This window comes from Pleurodeles waltl, chromosome 4_1, assembly GCF_031143425.1.
Source record: "Pleurodeles waltl isolate 20211129_DDA chromosome 4_1, aPleWal1.hap1.20221129, whole genome shotgun sequence".
Classification (NCBI taxonomy): domain Eukaryota; kingdom Metazoa; phylum Chordata; class Amphibia; order Caudata; family Salamandridae; genus Pleurodeles; species Pleurodeles waltl.
This window is the reverse complement of record NC_090442.1, coordinates 852163277-852182655: the sequence shown is the minus strand read 5'-3', so window position 1 is coordinate 852182655 and position 19379 is coordinate 852163277.

Genomic DNA, 19379 nt, shown 5'->3' with positions numbered 1-19379 from the left:
GTGTAGACGGGACACATATTCAAATATGCCCTCCTGCTAACCTGGAATATCTGTTCAGCAATAGGAAGTGTACCCACTCACTCAATATTCAGGTGGTATGTGACGCCCATTATGTCATCACTGACATGGTTGCTAAGTTTCCAGGCAGTACTCATGACTCCTACATTATTAGGCACAGTGGGATACACCAACGCCTGGAACGTGGGGAGTTTGGAGACGGATACCTCCTAGGTAGAGCTGAATACACCTTGAAGACATGCACACAGATCAATGTGCAAACCACCCATGCCTTGCTAACAGTGTACGTTTTGTGCCCAACAGGTGACAGTGCATATGCACTACGTCCATGGATACTGACTCCGTACTTAACACCCAGCAATGAATGCGAGAGGTGATACAACAGTGCACATAAGAGGACCAGGAACATCATCGAAAGAACCTTCGGAGTGCTGAAAGCAAGGTTCAGATGCCTCCACCGAAGTGGAGGTGCCCTCCAGTATAACCCAATAACGGCATTCGAAATAGTTGTCGCATGCGCTATCCTGCACAACATTGCCACCCGACGTGGGCTACCTCTCACCCCTGAAGACCCAGATTCGGAGGATGAAGAGCAAGAGCAACCACATCGCCTTCATGGGGATAGGAGCATCGCCAATCAAGGCAGACTGAGACGGGAACACATTGCAAACCAATACTTTGGAAGGTACGTGCCAACTTCTACCATACTCACCAATAGAACAAACAGTCCATGTGTTAAGTGGAAAGAACAAATGATTTAATAAGTTCAAATAACCAAACTATATACAAGAAAAAACAGTTCAGGGCCTTCAATAGTCCACCTGGCATGGGACACATTGCCATCATGTGCCCCAACCCCAGGGACAGTGTTTAGCTCACACCCTACGGCGGGCTCGGCCAGCCTGGCTGGTACTAGGTGGGTCAGCAGTGCTCTGCCTTGTGCTCCCACTACGTAGCACCCTGGTGTCACCGGCAGAGACACTGCTGACAGTGGAGCCCTCCTCACTGTCTTGTGGGGTGTCACCTATGCCCCTGGACACCTGCTGTGCCTCCATTAGGTCTATTGCATGGTTGATCCGGCCCAGTCCCCATGCCACATGGCCCGCAAAGTGGCCCATGTCAACCTGGAGGCTGACTGTTCTCCTAGACAGCCCAGTTGTGTTAACTGCCAGCCTAACGATAGAGGAGGCCATCCTGTCCAGGCGTTGCAGCAGCTGGCGGTCCCTGAGCCGTGCACTGTCACTCTGCGTTAGCAGTCCAGCCACCAGTTCGCGCATAGACAGTGCAAGGTCACCTGTGTTGTTCCCAATGACCTGCAGTTCTGAATGCACCTGCTGCATGCTGTTGGCATGGTTCCTCTCAAAGCGCTGCAATACCCCACTAATCCTCCTTAACTGTTGGTTTTGCAGGCGCTGAACCCGTAGCAGTTGGGCCTCCGTTGGTGTTGTGGAGGGAAGCCCTGACTCTGCCTGCTGCTCTGCTGTTGTCATCCTGCGTCGCCTGCGCAGCGGTGGAGGCCCTGTAATGTCTGATGTGGCACTCTGGCTTGTACCTGGTGCAGGCTCCAACACCACTGTTGCAACAGGTGTTTCCAGAGAGGGGATGGTGTTGGTGGTGCAGGTGGGAGTGGTTGCTGGTCCTGTTGTCTCCTCTCTGTGCTGGCTGACCATTGGCACCTGGCTGCTTGGGCTGGTGGGGGTGTCTTGTGGGAGACCTGTGGGACATGGGGAACACAATGTCAGTGTCTACTATCAGTTAAAAACTTCCTAATAAACAATTGACTATGAAATGCCTACTTGACTACATTGCCCATAATGCATCATTCTGGTGTTTGCTACTCTGAAATGGAGCTATCTTGGTTGTGCATGCCCCTGTGTACATGGTGGGTGGGGGTATGGCATTGATGGGGGTACAAGCATATCACATGGTACTCACCGGTTGATGGTCCGGGCTCAGAGGTGTCCAGTTCTCCAAATCCAGTGACAGCCTCCGGCTCAAGGGTCTCCTCAACCCTTTCCTCCAGGGGTGTGGGTGGTGGTATGGTAGATGGTCCCCCTCTTGTGCCTCTCATCTCCCGGAGCCGTTCTGCCACCCTCTCCTTGGTCAGGGAGTGGAGGTCGTACCACCTCTTCTTTAGTTCTTCCACACTCCGGTGGCTGACCCCCAGGGAGTTTACCTTGTCCTGGATATCCTGCCAAATTCGTTTTTTTTCTGTGTCTGGCAGAGTGAGGGCTGCCTTGTCAAACAGCTCATCATGGTGCTGACAGCACTCATCTGTTAGCACCTCCAACTCCTTCTCAGCAAACTTGAGCTTCCTATTCCTGGGAGTGTTAGCCATGGTTGCTGGTGCTCTGTTAGCTGTGCTGCAGTTAAAAAGGGTGTGGTCCTCCCTCCTCCCAGGTGTATTTGTAAACTTCCTGGCTGTGATGTCATCATCATGTGCCAGGAAGTGTTTTCCTGAGTGTTCTGAAGTGATTTCTAGACTGTTCTGCAGCACCTGCTTTCAATTTTCAGCACAGTCGCAATTTGCGACACCCACTCGCAAATTGCGAGTCCGTTTTTTGCGCGGTTGCAAAAAGTGACCTCGCAAATAGCGAACTCGCTATCTGCGGTGTGACTCCGGGTGCGAGTCGCAAATTGTCTGCGCACTTTCTACCTGAATTGCAGTTAGCGACTCGCAAATTGTGAGTCGCACGTGCTCGCAATTTGCGAGTCGCTATTTTTTTCCTACCTACATCTGGCCCCAAATCTTAAACAATTTATATTTAGCTCCTGGGGCACGCCCCCCATCTGTTGCATTATAGAGCTCTCTTTCCTGCTACAGCCTGGCCTTCCAACTTTTTATGCTTTCTCGCTACCTTACAAGTTTCTAACATTACATACGGGAATCTTTCCAAGTGTAAGAACCGCCCGCATGGCATTCAGCCACTTCACTGTTATATGAGAGCATGAAATATTGAATCTCAATCACAGATTCTGTTGATTTCTCATAAGGTACAAAGACTACTGCTGTAGGCCCTCCAAATTCATGTGTCTTTAAATCAGTTCCCCAATATTCCTGTCAACTTCTTGATCACTTGCAAAAAATTCCTCTGACTGATCAACCATACTAATAATGTAATATACAAAATGAGAAATGATTTGGAAATCTCATACTTTAGCCATTAAGCCATGAATACCAACTGCCAGTTTTGCAATCTCCAGTAAAATCCAATTTTAGACATTAATGTTACGGATCTGTCAATGTAGGTTTGTGAAGATTCCAGCTTAGGTGTGGGCCTTGACAAAATTAGGTGGAGCAAAAAAAGACTTTAGATCACGGGCATACGGAGGGCAGGAGAAAGCAAGGCCGGGCATGCCTTTTAAAATTGAAAGACACAAAGTCAGTGCTGAGTTGGTAACATGGATGATGTTAGCACTCCAAACGTTGGTAAATGAGTGCCCCTCAGAGACCCTTCTGCTTTCTCTTCTATTCCCAGTTGAATCCATCCGCCTGGCATATCAAGGCCAGACAAGATACAGAGTAGGGGAGGTAGCAAGCTAGAATAGACCATTTAAAATTATGAACTATGAAGTCATCAGTTATACTGGCTATATTGTATGTTTCTGCTGTATCACTAAATACTGATAAGTGGGAGGGGTGTTTTCAGGCAATTTTATCAAATGTCTCCAGTGCCCTAAGGTCACACTGCTCTATTCCAGTGCTTGGAGTTAAGCAATAGGTGCATTATGGTACTTGGAGGCTGCTGTTCCCCTATAGTGCTTGAACAGACTAAACTAGTAGACGATTCATGTGGTGTTTGAAAGGGAAGCTCAGCCCAGCACGTCATCCTTGGTGACATAGTTGGCTGATGACCTTACTTTCAGCAACATAGTTAATGCTGGGTGAACTTCTTTTTGATCGCTGCAAAAAGTATAACTCAAGTTTAGACCATGTTTTTTAGACTAGAAAAAAAGTTTGCCATTCAGGAATTAGCACTGACCTTGCAAGTCATGATTTTAGGAACGTAGTTGAAATACGCCGAGAGTGGGTGAGTATAAAATAATCTCCCATAGTCCTGTCATGTTTGCTACGCCTCAGAGAAATATTTAACTTAGAGACACAATATGAATGAATAAATAAAATAAAATAACTCATGAAGCACAACAGTTGCCTCACCGGCAAGACAGCACAACCTTTAGTTCTTACCTTCCCGTTTGATGATCATTTTTCAGGCATGATAGGTAAAAGGGTTCAATTGAACGAAAATGAGACTACAAGCCCCAGGTTCCACAAAAATGGTAACTTAAAAGTTACCACTGGAGACAAAAGGTGTTGGTCACACAGCCACATGGTAACCCTTACTATCGTGGTGGAGGGCCGGTACAGTTACCACACCTCTTTCTGGCCCAGTGTAGTTCAGTGTCTCATTCTGGTGCGTTCTGACTGTTTACACGAAGTGTTTACCACTTTTATATGTGGTTGAAGCGAAGGCTTAAAATAATTATGGCAGCCTGTGGGTCAAATAATTTGGAACATGAGTACTGTACAACCAGTTTGTCTGTCTCTCACCCTCAGAATATTTTTGTGCTTTGGTGTTTTCGATGCCAGACCTGTATGAACTAGCAGCAGTCAGCATTGAAAGGCTCAGCTTTGGTGACCATGAACTTGCCTTGAACTCGCCCAAAGATGGAATGCTCTGTGTTTGCTTGAACTGGTTTACTCGAGCCTAACAAAAGGCTAGGAATAGTTTCTCAAATTTACAATGGACCGCATTTTTCAAAAATAAAACCACCAATGAGTGCAGTTTGGATTAGAATGGCTTAGAAGCGTTGCTGCACTTTGCACAGCAGTCATGGCCATGGTACTTCGGTAGCAGTGCGGCTTCCATAACTTTGTGTCCGCATAAGCTATCAATGCCAAATTTGTGTCCTTTTTTCCAACATTCTGGGAATTCTAAAGGTGCCCAGGGTTTGTGGATTCCACTGGAGGGTACTGCGAAATTAGCCAAAATATAGCTAAGTTTCGTTTTTTGGGGGCAATCTGTGAAAAAGTGCTGCAGAAGAAAGTGTCTGTGTTTTCCTGCAAATGGCATCAACAAAAGGTTTGTGGTGCTAAAATCACCATCTTCCCAGCATTCAGGAACAGGCAGACTTGATTCAGAAAACCAAATTTTCGAACACATTTTTGGCATTTTATTGGGAGATAGCCCATTTTTCCTACGTTTTGTGCTTTCAACCTCATTCCTCCTCGAAATTGTTGTGAAACCAATGGGGGATCCCAGAAAGCTATACATTTCTGAAAACTAGATAACATTCTGTATTCAGAAAGGGGTCATTTGTGTAGATCCTTTAAGGTTTTCCCAAAGAAACCAAGGGTCTCATTTAGATCTTGGATGAGGGAAATACTCAGTCACAAACAAGACGGATATCCTGTTCGCCTCCCCAAGCCCAATAAGTGCAGCTGTTTACGATTGCAATTGAGATGACATTGGGAGTTAGCCAAACTCTCTTGGCCCATTTGTTAAAACAACACCAAAATAAACAAATTTTCTCTTGTGTGCCATTGGGATGAGATGCTTTAGTTCGCAGAGGAGCAGAAAAACAGTTTCCCCATTTTTTATGAGTGGGGGCATGGCCATGCCCTTGCTGGACAGCCCCCACCATGCCCCCACCCCTACAAAAAGGGGGGGCAGAAAGAATGTTTCCCTTTTTGGGGAGGCATGACCATGACCATGCTGGGCAGCCACGTTTAGGGGTGGGGGGATTTGCGTGCGGTGCCCATGCCATTGCTGAAAACAGTAGAGGGATTTCCAGGTTATTTGCATAAGATGGAATGGAACAGCTCGGTCTTTATTACACAACCACCAGGGCTGAGGACGGAACCATTTTGTCCTCAGCATGGAACTGGTTAAAGAGCATGAAAACTAAATTCAATTACGCTGAACTGCTACAGTCATATATTGTTTCCACCTTGCTGCGTGTTATAGGGACATTGTGTTTTTAGTCTTGGACTTTCATTTGGCAAGCGTTTGAAATTTGGTGTGTTGAGGCCTTTTTCTTACCAAGAACTCACTATTGACATAGGTTGAAACCAGAGGGCTATTTTTGAGCTTTGACCAAGCTCTGGACTCACCCCATAAAAATGGCCCTGCTATGGCCAATGCAAAGTGATGACTCCATGACACATGCAAAGTTGTCCACACTTCACACAGTATACTTTGCTGTGAGGAGCATCGAAGGGCTGCATATCTCCCACATAATGAGCTGTCTAATTTCTTTTGTCCTAGTGGTGTCTGGGCTTCCAAGAGTTGGAGTCAAAAATAGCATAGGCACAACTCTAACATCAGATCTGGTCATACCACAGTATCTCATCAATAGAGGCAAAGAATCGTCCGCAGATTAACTTCATGTGTTGATAAGAGGTAAATGAGATTTTAAAGTGTTTTACTATCTCTGGATTAATTTTTGTGTGATGTATGCCCCGCAGAAATTCTGTTCTTTCTAAGTACCCTGATAATAAAAATAATTTAATTAGAACATAATGTAAACTGTATTTTTGCCTAATTCTACTGCCCCTTAGCCTGCATTCTCTCAGCCTTGGAGTAATGAAAGACTGAGGGTTTGAAATGTACTGCTTGCAGGTTACATGGAACTGTCGAGATGCATAACAACCAAGATATTTTACCATGAATACAGTATAGCTTGCTCCCTGCAAGTAACACACATGTCTCTGCAACAAAAGCGTTCATCCACTGAGCTGTTGTATATAGACTTCAGATCTGTGACCTTACACTTTGTCCTGCAGCAGACTATTCAACTTCTAAACTATTTTATGATGATTCAGACCTGTGACCAGAGAGTGGACTCATATCTCTCCAGCAAATGCATTACCCATCATCGGTCCTCCCAGTGTCAGTCCTGATGAATCTGAGAAGTAACTAATGGCAGCAACAACTCTGGTGGTAGCTTGGTCTGGCTTCCATTAGAAATCCCAGGTCCACCACCTTCTAGAACACTGGACCCAGAGATCACAGAATTTCAGTCAGTCAATTCCTCTAACCCAGCAGATATCATTGGCGTGCAGTGGTGGTTGGTAGAGGACAATCTTCCTAAGGGAGTTATTTTCTAGTTACCCACTCCACTCCTTCTGATGACTGATGCAAGTCTCTGGGGTTGTGAGGCTACACTGGGCCACTTGGAAGTAAAGGGACAATGGTCCAAGGAACAAAATACAGACTCATCTAACTGGAGAGAGTGGGCTGCAGTCTGGGGAGCAATGAAAGCATTTGATCTCAGCTGGTCAGGGGTTCATTTTGTAATCAGGAAAGAGAAGTAACTGACAAGATGTTATTTGAACCACTAAGGGAGTACAAAGAGTAGACAGCTCCATGAGGCAGTTTTAGAGATTTACAGTTGAACAGAGCAGACCCTTGTAGATCGAGAAACAATATATATTCATGACTTATGAGGCAATGGGGATGACTTATCAGGCAAAAAGCCTGAGCCTCAATTTCCCTTCCTCTGTGATGTTTCAGATCTCTCGCCAATTCGGAACACCTTGACTAGATCTGTTTGCGTGCTTTCAGAACACTGTTCTTCCAGTGTTCTGCATATTATCTTGGTGCCCCAAGGCTTTGTACTTCTTTCCATTGATACCCCTTCTTCTGAAGATGTTACAAAAGATCCGAGGAGAGAGGCTGACAGTAATTTTGGTGGCTTCATACTGGTCGAAATGCCCCCCTTTCTCTCAAATGCTAGAGAAGGTGATAAAGCATCACTATCAACTCGTGTTGGATCATCCATCTCTCTAATTTAATCTGTTTATGAGGGACAGGGCACAACTGTGACATAATGGTTGTGCCCAACACTGTCTCTAGATGCAGGCTTGTGCAGGCATGCCACACAGGCTTTTTCTGGAAGGCATTATCCGCATAGGCACCTTCTAGCCTGTGCTGCATCATGGTTACCGGAACAGTCGCTCATACCTCTGGCAGACCAAGACCGCAAAGACCTGGGCAGTCCATTCTTATTGTACTTAAAGGTCCTTAGCCAGCTTCCACTTAAGCAACACAGGATTGTCAAAGGATCAAAATGAAGTCACAGCAATCTTGAATCTGCCACTTTCCATAGAAAATTCACTAAATACTTTGCCTATCGTTTTTCTGAGATCTCACGGGTCTTAAAGAAGAATCAACTCTGTTCAAGCATCTATTGAGATGAACAATCCAAAGAGGTCTTTGTCAAACTAAAACAAGCCTCCACTCAAGTTCCCATTCTTCGTCATATGGATCCAACAAAAATATTCATAGTAACAATAGATGCATGACACCGCAACATTGGAGCTGTACATTTACAGCTACAGGAAGATGATGGACTTGGATATCCAATTTTTTATTTATCCCATGTTCTATCAGATTCTGAGCAAAATTATGTAGCCTTAGAGCAGGAACTGCTGGCCTTAAAGAAGGCTTGTTAAAAATGGAAACAGTTTCTGATTGGAGGTCGTGAACCTTTTGTGATTCGAACAGACCATCAAAATCTTCAATGTCTTCAAAATATTCACTGTAAAAACAGTCATCAGGTATGTTGGGTCTACTTTTTCAACCAATACGATTTTTACATCACTCGTTTTCCTGGCACAATGAATACACAACCTGATGCCCTGTCTCAAAGGTACCCAGAGTCTCCAGCTATCTTGGGTCAGAATCTTTTTGCTCCACAATGAATAATTGGGACTACCCAGTCCTTCCTTCAGAAAATACATGCAGCATATTGCACACATACAAAGACAGAATGGCAAGATGCTATACAAAGGCAAGTCTTTGTTTGTACCTACCAAATCCTTGAGAGTCAAGGTTTTAAAAATGAGTCATGATTCACCAGTTGAGGGACACGGGGTGCCATTCTAGAACTCGTACATTCCTTTCAGTGGCCATCGGTTCAGAAAGATACTGAGCTTTATGTCAAATATTCTCCCACTTGTACTCAATATAAATCTTCTCCTTCTTGCCCTTCTTAGCTCCTTCATTCACTACCCATTCCACCTGGGCCCTGGTATACCATTTCTACTGACTTTGTTGTTACTCTACTCCCAAATGGCGGAAATCAAGTCATTATGGTGACAGTCGACTTCTACTCTATAAAAGAAATTCCCAGTGATAGCAACATGAGACACATATTCTTGCAAAAGGTTTTTCTGTCACAAAGGCTTTCCCAGGTTATTATTTCTGCTTGAGGTCCTAAGTTTGTTTCCCATTTCTGGAAGTCATTGTGTAAATCCCTTCAAATTGAAGTTGCCCTGTCATCTGGTTTTCATCCCCAGACCAATGGCCAGACTGAATGTGTCAATGAGGAATTAGAGCAGTATCACCAATATTTTTGTAAATCTACATAGAATGACTGGTCTTTCTTTTTACCCCTGTCTGAATCTTCTTATGATAACTCGGTCCATAGGACCAATATGATTTCTCCATTTGTATGTCTACATGGTTTGCACCCTAGAGTCTTTCCTTCTACCTTGAAGGACACAGTCTTAGACCATCAGATATTTGATTTCACTCAATCTTCACCAAACTACATCCAAGATGAAGTCTTTTGCCAACATACACCGCACTTCCACACCAGATTATCAGGTGGGGAATAAAGTTAGGCTACCGTCTACATTTTTGCCACCCTTCTCTATCATAAGTTCAAACTTGGATTCTATGTCCCTTTTAAGATTCTCAAAGTCATAAATCTAGTGGTTTTTAAGACCACCTTTTCCTACATTGGAAAGTCCATCCCACATTTTATTCTTCAGAACTGAAACCATTTAAGGTGGATCCCTTCTACCGTGTTTTTTAGGTCTCATCTGGTGTTGGTTAATAATGTTCCTGAGTTTGAGGTCCAGGAGATCTATGACTCTCATTTCTTTAGAAATAGATGTCAGTTCCTGATTAATTGGAAGGTCTTTCTTCTGAGTGAAATATCTTGGGAGTATTTGTCCTTAGTTCATGCCCGCTCCTAGTTTGGTGCTTTTTTTTCCCCTCTCTTCCTGATAAGTCTGATCCTTCTCTGGGGAATACTGTGGCACTGTGGTCAAGCCCCACACCAGTTCCATATGCAGACTTAGGCAGGTGAGATGCATGGTGTTTTTCTCGTGGTAATGGAATGAGGAACAACAAAGGGCTGCCAGACATGTGTTGTTTGCTTAACTCACAGCAGCTGGTCCACCAGCGTAGTCTTCGGCATCCCCACCCTGATCCTGTGGATTTTCTACTAGGAGACCCATACATACCTCCATGTTCTTGATATTTCCTACTCCCAGAATTAGTAGGGGAGGAAGTATATCTCTCAATCTAATATGGCAGCCAAACTAAGTCTTCCAATGGTCTCTTTTCAATCAGTCATGGTTTCCTTTCTCCTGTTGTAATTTCCTGGTATTTTCTGTATATAAGGAGATCAGAACTGCCTTGCCTTTGAGTTGCAACACTTCACCAGTCTTTATTTCAGTTTCTACACTCCCTACTGGTATCCTGTGTCCTGGTTCTCGTCCTGCTACTCTGCTAGTATTGTGAGCCATTCACCTGAACTCCAAGTGGTTCCTATTGGGGCCATGCAATCCCCAAATCCCAATAGGAATTGACAGGGCAGCTATGAAGGACACACTGCAACCCTAGGAGTTTCCAAGGAGTGGGGGTTTGGGATGCGAGGGACAGAAAGAAATACCAGGACTTCTTCATATTTAGATTTTTCTACTCTGGGCACTACTGGGATAAAGCATATCTGGATTCTGGTACTTGATTCAGGATACTGGCAGATGCAAGGGTCTGGCCTCAGATTTAATTGTAATGAAACCACACTTTAAAACAGGAAAAACTAAACAGATCTTTGGCATTAACTAACTTCAAATCAACATACCAATAATTCACACTAGAAAAATTCCCCAGTGTGATTCAAAAATTATCTAGGAATTATCAAGAACAGGAATTATCATGTGCAAGGATTTCACTGAGAAAAAATAGCTGAGTTAATCACAATAAAACTACTTCAAATTCTTCAGTAGTTCAAGAGTCTCAAGAGGTTCACATGCAAATATACTTTGGCAATCAGATTATAGTTCTCAGTTGTCTCCAAAGTCTATAGAATACCAATATCAGATTCTGTTAGAGGAAACACAGATTCAAAACCAACTGTAAGCACAGAAATACGAGTTTTCTCTAATGTCTTTTCAGTCACAACATTGATCTGAATATTATTGCTGGCTTTAGATAAGTTTGATTAATCAATGCTGAACTTGTGTTATCTTATTTGGAATGACCCATCTCTTGCCAGCGCAAGAAAGCGTGATGCAAGAGATGAATTACAAGCTGCCTGCCTTTTACAGTTACTGTGGTAACAGAGGAGAAGATCGAAAATACTTGGTGGGAACCTGGAAGCTTTTTGCTGAGAGGAGAAACCTGTTGCTGTGAAGGTATGGATGCTACTGCAAAGGGAAGTATGCCAAAGACTGGAGACAGGTAAGTGTTGCTTCCAAGTTAAATGAGGCTAAGCATGATTTAGGCCTGCATTGTAACATTGGCAATAAAAACGGCCTACCTCCGTGGCGACTGCCGGCAACAGACCGTCGTCGCGGCTTCCAGCCGTCTGCCATATTATGACCACAGCCGGATTTCTGCCACAAGAAGGGTGGAAAACCAGCTGTAGCCGTACTGGTGGATGGTGGTAAGGTGGCGCTGCTACCATCAGCAGCGCCAAGCCAGTAGACCGCCGCCAGCTGTATAATGAGAAATGTTTTAAAAAAAAATTATTTGCTTCAAAGCTGCCAGCAAAGTGAAAAAGGTTGCTATTCCAACTCTGAGTGCAGCAAGCAATAACACAATTGTGCAGGTGGGCATGAGTAGATGTACCCCAAAATGTTCAAGTACATTCCATGAAGTCAGTATCACCTTCCTGGGCTAAATGTAGTGGAGTGATCTGAAAAGAAATCTGTAGGGATGCAACCTAGTCAACCCCATATACATTTATTAGAACATACAAATTAGAATTAAGCCAGGCAGCAGATGAAACTTTTGGTTCAGCAGTAAATAAGTCACCAATGATGCAAAGTTTTTTGCTTGATCTGTTCTCAGGACTAGGATGGAGAGGACGGATGATTTTTAATTAAATAATTACTTAGCACTAATCTTTATTGACCTGAATCATAATCCTCCACACTCCCGTCCCAGTTTCCTTCCCAACTCCCATCATTCGCACCCCCAAAGATGCTATTACTTGCTACAAACAGATGGATAGGAGGAGAGGATGAGGGTATATACCCAATGTCATTGACATAGAAAGAAGGTTAACGGTCTTTTTAAAACAAAAGGTAGTACGTGTCACTAAACTCTGGGAGAGGGGTCTCCTTACATTCGTAAGCACTGGGACAGGCAGGACTATGAGTGATGGTAATGATTATTGGAATGTAATTTTTTTCCTTAGCTCCCAGTTATCTTACTAGTATCACACCCTGAAACTTGCCGGATAAGAACAGATCCCTGCAGCAAGTGTCATAGTTCCCAGGAAGGTTCTATGAATGAAACCTTCATTTGTGGTATTTTACACAATTTTTCACATAATTGTAAGTGCATTTGTCAACTGATGTGTAACATTCAGCACCATAACAGAGCGCATATTTAGAAGGGCGTTGAACAGTAGAGTATTTTCTGTGAGGATCACTTTGGTGCGTGAGTGACCAGAAAGGTGTTATAATGTCTTTAGTTGCATGTAATGTCAGGAAAAGAACTGACTGTACCAACAATTTACATTAATTCATCACTGTGAATTGTTTTTCAGGTCTGTATAAAGTCCAGGTAGAGGCAATAACAGGGCACCCCACACCAGGTGCGTGATACAGAAAGCATGCCAAAGACTCTTTATAATCCTTGGAGGTACCTCAATGGGACTTTATACATCCAGCCATGCAAGGTGATCCTGAGACTCCTTCAGAAGTGATGGGGAAGAGTCCATAGACATCCAGAGAGGAAGCACAACCATACTAGATGTTTAGGTACTATGCTTGAATAACAGTGGAGTTAAGGATTGCCATGCACCGGTTACAGTCAGCCATTATAGGAGTTCGTTGGAGGACCTCTTGGGCCAAGGAAGAATGACCTATGGGCTCAAACTGGAAACAGTTAGCTAGACTCAGTGCCCTAAAGAGTTCACCAAGATTGAGCACAGAAGCATCTTACAGTATGCACTGGTTACCAGCTGCTAGCATAAATGCTCTATAGGTTCCAACCTGGAGCAAGGCGGGGCAGGTCTTTGTGCATGCCACATAAAGGGAGTTATCCTAAAATGATCTGAAGAGTCAGTTCCTAAATGTCTTAAAGTGTGCACCCTGGCTTAACAGGACAGCAGTCTTGGGAGGCATGGGATAAATGTCCCCATCATAATGATCCAGGATTAATTCAGAAGTGGCAAAGGGAAACCTACATGTATATGCAGGAGTAACACATGTAGTTTGATGGTCACAGGACACCAGGATAAACTGCCATGTAGGATCCACCCAGGAGCAACAAGGGAGCAACAGTCAGCCTTCAGTGGTTACAGGTGGCTTGAATAAATGCTCTCTAGAGTCAATACAGAAGAAGTAAGTGAGTAGGGCATGGAGTACTTTGGTCACAATTGACCAATGCAATGTCCTGTTTGCATCACTCTTGTATTTATGTTGCCTTACGTAAGGCAGAGATTAAAGATTGTTCAGCTTTTGAGGAACCAAGCTGTCAGAGTGGCTCTGCATCCTTAGTGAAAAGACAGGATGATGCCTCATTTCTGATCCTTAAAAGTTCTTCTACGTTTGTTAATTTTGCTGTAGCTCTCCACAGCAAAGATAACAAAAGTAGATAATACTCTTCCATAGTGTAGCTGCTTGTACAGAAAACGACGTTCCTCTGAAGTTCCTCTTCTTGTACAATAGGATAGACAGGCGAAGTGCTATTCTAGAGTCTTTGCCTTAGTTGACCCCATGAAAGGTGCAGACTGCCTTGAAGTCAGAGCCTCTTATTATTTTATTATTATTATTATTTTGCCGATACACCTAGTCTATATTTGTGTTTCCGGGGTTTAAAAGCCTTATTTCTCTTTCTGATGCTTCATCGCCATAAGGACAATTGTGATATGTTTTGCAATCCATCTGCTATGTCTCCGATTCATTCAGTCTTTGGCTTGAGAGCATTTATGTTTATTTCATGTGTGAACATTGGCTCACATAAGCACATGAGTCTATTTTTTGTGTGAATATCTTTTCAATCACAACCAAATTCCATTAGCATGCTTTTCAAATTAAATAAATTAGTCTTTCCACAGTTCCACTAAGGTGTATGTAGCCTTTTTACTTAAAAAATAAGGGTGGTGCTTTATGCAGACTTTTGCCAAAAACTAGGACGGAAATTTCAAACAGTCGCCCCTAAAAAAAACAGCACTTTAAAAGGCCATAATTGTCTCATAATGTGACATTCCAATACTCCTTTGGTTTGACCAACAAAGCTGTTAGAAGAAGGCAAGTTGCAAGTTGGCACAATCTGTCTCTGGAATTTTTTGACATTTGATCTTAAACAATTTACATTTACCTCCTGGGGCACGCCTCCCATCTGTTGCATTATAGAGCTCTCTTGCCTGCTACAGCCTGGCCTTCCAACTTTTTGTGCTTTCTCGCTACTGATAGCGTGTCCAGTCTTTATAAATTACTTATACTTGGACATGCCGGAGGTCGGTGAACCTTTTAACCCAGTTGGGTTCTCCTCATCCAAGATTAGTCGGATCACTCAAATCAATAATCAATAACCATTATAATCAATACCCAATATTCAATTAATAGATCAAACAACAAATTTGTTAAACAGAAAATCAGTAATTAGACACACCATGACCTTTCAGTCATGAATAACCACACCGGTTTATTAAAGGTTAATGAGTTTATTTTCCCTATATTAACAAAGCTAGCACAATATAGGTAAGTCTCAAAATCAAATGGTATACATATACGAACATTACTAGCTGTCCATAGCGACGGAAGAAACGCAATCTACGCAATATTTGGATTATAATGCACTCGGTTATAGCAATACAAATCACTAATATAAGTAACTGAATTTGACTAATTGCATACATCGGTCAGCATAACAAGATTTCAATTCAACATGGTGCATCAAGTGAATACCTCAACTAACCTCTAATTAGCATTGGCATGTGGGGCTTCATGCAAAACGAATTTAGTCAACACAAATTTAGAAAACTTCTAGCTTGGGCTCTGTCAAAATAAGCAGTTGGTACCTAAGAAGGAAAACACAATGCATAATACAATTATCCTTTCATAATTACCAAATACAATCAGCATTCAAGGAAAAGTCTGCGTCCTTCAGGTACCAGTTCGATCAGCATGGGGCAGACTTCAAAGGGGCAAAGTTTAAGGCAAGTTTTCCTTGCGGCAGCAAGGAAAATGGGGCAAAAGTTACTGCATAGGCAAGACGGGGCAAAATGAAAGTTTAAAGTCTCTAGGGTGAGAATTCTTAAAGTCTCTTTCTCTGCGACAGAGAAAAGGCATCAAAGTGTCATTTAAAATGGCGTCTTGAATCTGGCTTCAAAATGGCATAGAAGAAAATGGCTGACTTCTGTTTGTCTGGTGGGTTTAAGTAAGAAACATTCCAAATTCTTCAGGGTCTTCCATTGGAGGGTTCATAGGATGGCTTCCTTTTGACCAATGAATAGTGTCTTTCTCTTTGTACTCATTTATGCATATGGTGTCCTTGGAGCCTTGGAACACAAGTAGCAACAAAGTTTGCCAATTATTTCTGTATCAGTGTCTTTATTGTCTGCACCTGCAGAAACTAACCTTGCTTCAAAGGGGATGAAACTGGCCTAGTACAAAACCTTGAGATAAGTGTATTAGTCATTTCTACTGGAAAAATACAACCTTAAAGTTAAAATACGTTTTTGTTAATACAAGTGAAAACCACGCAGTCAAATTTGAGACCAGGCAACTAGGCCAAAGCCTCTGCTAAATTTAAGCTAAGCATATAACAGTTTCAACAAGAAAATCATAGAATACATTTGCAATTATGACGGATTACTACATTTTCAATTCTTCATGATAAATTAAGCTCGTTTATAATAATGGCGAACTACCTCGTGGGCACATTTTCCCACATACATTATTTTTCTTTGCTAAAATCACACTACCTTATACGATTTTGTTACATGATATATGAATATTTGTTAGTCTTTTTTTTCCTGCTTCATCACTACCATACATTACAAGTTTTTAACATTGCATACAGAAATCTTTCCAAGTGTAAGATAAAACATCCCTGCTTTACCTCTTAAAATCCTATATGAAATGTTATGAAGAAGAGCCCGCATGGCTTTCAACCACTTCACTATTTCATGACAGCATGAAATACTGAATCTCAAACACAGAATCTGTTGATTTCTCATAAGATACAATTTCATGTGTTCTTAAGTCAGTTCTCCAATATTCCGGTCAGCTACTTGATCACTTGCAAAAAATTCCTCTGACTGATCAACCATACTAATATTGTAATATAAAAAATGAGAAATGATTTGGAAATCTCATACAGGCCACATTAGGGCATACGGAGGGGAGGAGAAAGCAAAGCCGGGCATGCTTTTTAAAATTGAAAGACACAAAGTCAGTGCTGAGTTGGTAACATGGATGATGTTAGCATTCCAAACGTTGGTAAATTAGTGCCCCTCAGAGGACCATCTGCTTTCTCTGCTCTTCCCAGTTGAATCCATCAGCCTGGAATATCAAGGCCAGACAAGATAGAGAGTGGGGGAGGTAGCGAGATAGAATAGACCGTGAAGTCATCAGTTATACTGGATATATTGGATGTTTTTGTTGCATCATTAAATACGGATAAGTGGGAGGGGTGTTTTCAGGCAATGTTATCAAATGTCTCCAGTGCCCTAGGGTCACACTGCTCTGTTCCAGTGCTTGGATTTAAGCAATAGGTGCATTATGTTACTTGGAGGTTGCTTTTCCGCTATAGTGCTTGAATAGACTAAACTGGTAGACGATTCATGTGGTGTTTGAAAGGAAAGCTCAGCCCAGCACGTCATCCTTGGTGACTTAGTTGGCTGATGACCTTACTTTCAGCAGTTAATGATGGGTGAACTTCTTTCTGATCGCTGCAAGAAGTATAAATCAAGTTTACACCCATGTTTTTTAGACTAGAAAAAAAAGTTTGGCATTTAGGAATTAGCACTGATCTTGCAAAACATTATTTTAGGAAGGTAGGCGAAATACGCTGAGAGTGGGTGAGTATAAGCTTATCTCCCACAGTCCTGTCATGTTTGCTAAGCCTCAAATAAATATTTAACTTAGAGACACAATATGAATGAAGAAATAAAATAAAATGACTCATTAAGCTCAACAGTGGCCTCACCGGCAAGACAGCACAATCTTTAGTTCTTAACTTCCCATTTGATAATCATTTTTCAGGCATGATAGATAAATGGGTTCAAGTGAACGAAAATGAGACAAGCCCCCAGGATCCGCAAAAATTGTAAATTAAAAGTTACCACTGGAGACAAAGTGTGTTGGTCACACAGTCACATGGAACCCTTGCTATCGTGGTGGAGGGGCGGTACAGTTACCACACCTCTTTCTGGCCCAGTGTAATTCAGTGTCTCATTCTGGTGCGTTCTGACTGTTTACACGAAGTGTTTACCACTTTTATATGTGGTTGGAGCGAAGGCTTAAAATAATAATGGCAGCCTGTGGGTCAAATAATTTGGAACATGAGTACTGTACAACCAGTTTGTCTGTCTCTCACCCTCAGAATATTTTTGTGCTTTGGTGTTTTCGAGGCCAGACCTGTATGAACTAGCAGCAGTCAGCATTGAAAGGCTCAGCTTTGGTGACCATGAACTTGCCTTGAACTCGCCCAAAGATGGAATGCTCTGTGTTTGCTTGAACTGGTTTACTCGAGCCTAACAAAAGGCTAGGAATAGTTTCTCAAATTTACAGTGGACCGCATTTTTCAAAAATAAAACCACCAATGAGTGCAGTTTGGATTAGAATGGCTTAGAAGCGTTGCTGCACTTTGCACAGCAGTCATGGCCATGGTACTTCGGTAGCAGTGCGGCTTCCATAACTTTGTGTCCGCATAAGCTATAAATGCCAAATTTGTGCCCTTTTTTCCAACATTCTGGGAATTCTAAAGTTGCCCAGGGTTTGTGAATTCCACTGGAGGGTACTGCGAAATTAGCCAAAATATAGCTAAATTTTGTTTTTTGGGAGAAAATGTGAAAAAGTACTGCAGAAGAAAGTGTCGGTTTCTGCAAATGGCATCAACAAAAAGTTTGTGGTGCTATAAATCACCATCTTTCCAGCATTCAGGAACAGGCAGACTTGATGCAGAAAACAACATTTTCTAACACATTTTTGGCATTTTATTGGGAGATAGACCATTTTCCTATGTTTTGTGCTTCAACCTCATCCCTCCTGGAAATTGTTGTGAAACCAATGGAGGATCCCAGAAAGCTATACAGTTCTGAAAACTAGATAAAATTCTGTATTCCGAAAGGGGTAATTTGTGTAGATCCTTCAAGGTTTTCCCAAAGAAACGAAGGGCCTCATTTAGATTTTGGCAGAGGGAAATACTCAGTCATAAAAAAGGAAAAAAGACGGATATTCTATCCGCATTATTACGATCCCAATATATCTTATGAGGAATGCGATACGGTGGACGGGATATCCATCACATTTATGAAGGAGTACTCTCTCTACTGAGATCTAAATCAGCCCTGAAGTGTTGAAATTAAAAAAAAAAAAATTAATGAGAAAAAACGAGCATTTATGACAACATTTTAATTTGTAACGTCTCATCACAATGGCTGATTCACAAAGGCTATAAACCATTTCATCTGTTAGACCCTGTTGGTTGTTGGGATATATAGGGTTTGTGGGTTTTCTAAGAACTCAAGGTACCTAGAGCCAAAAACTGAGCTGCACCTTGCAATGATTTTTCATTGTGTACCGAGTATCAAGAAATTCATATGATCAAATATAAATAGTGAAAAATAGGTGTCAAGGAAGCCTATGTATTTCTGAAATGGGCACAAGATATGAGTTTAGAAGCAGGAAATATTTTCACTACGCTGAATTTGTGGGTACCCATACTAACATGTGAATTAGAGGGTATGTCTCAAAATCACTTCTTTATCATGCATTATCTTACATTGGGAAGGTGGAAATGCAGAGAAATACAATTGGTAATAACATGTGTTCTACTATTCTGTGTTCCCCTACGTCTCCCAATAAAAATGGTACCTCATTTGAATCCATTTGACTGCTATGCCTGCAACAGGAAACGTCCCAGAACGTAACATGGATA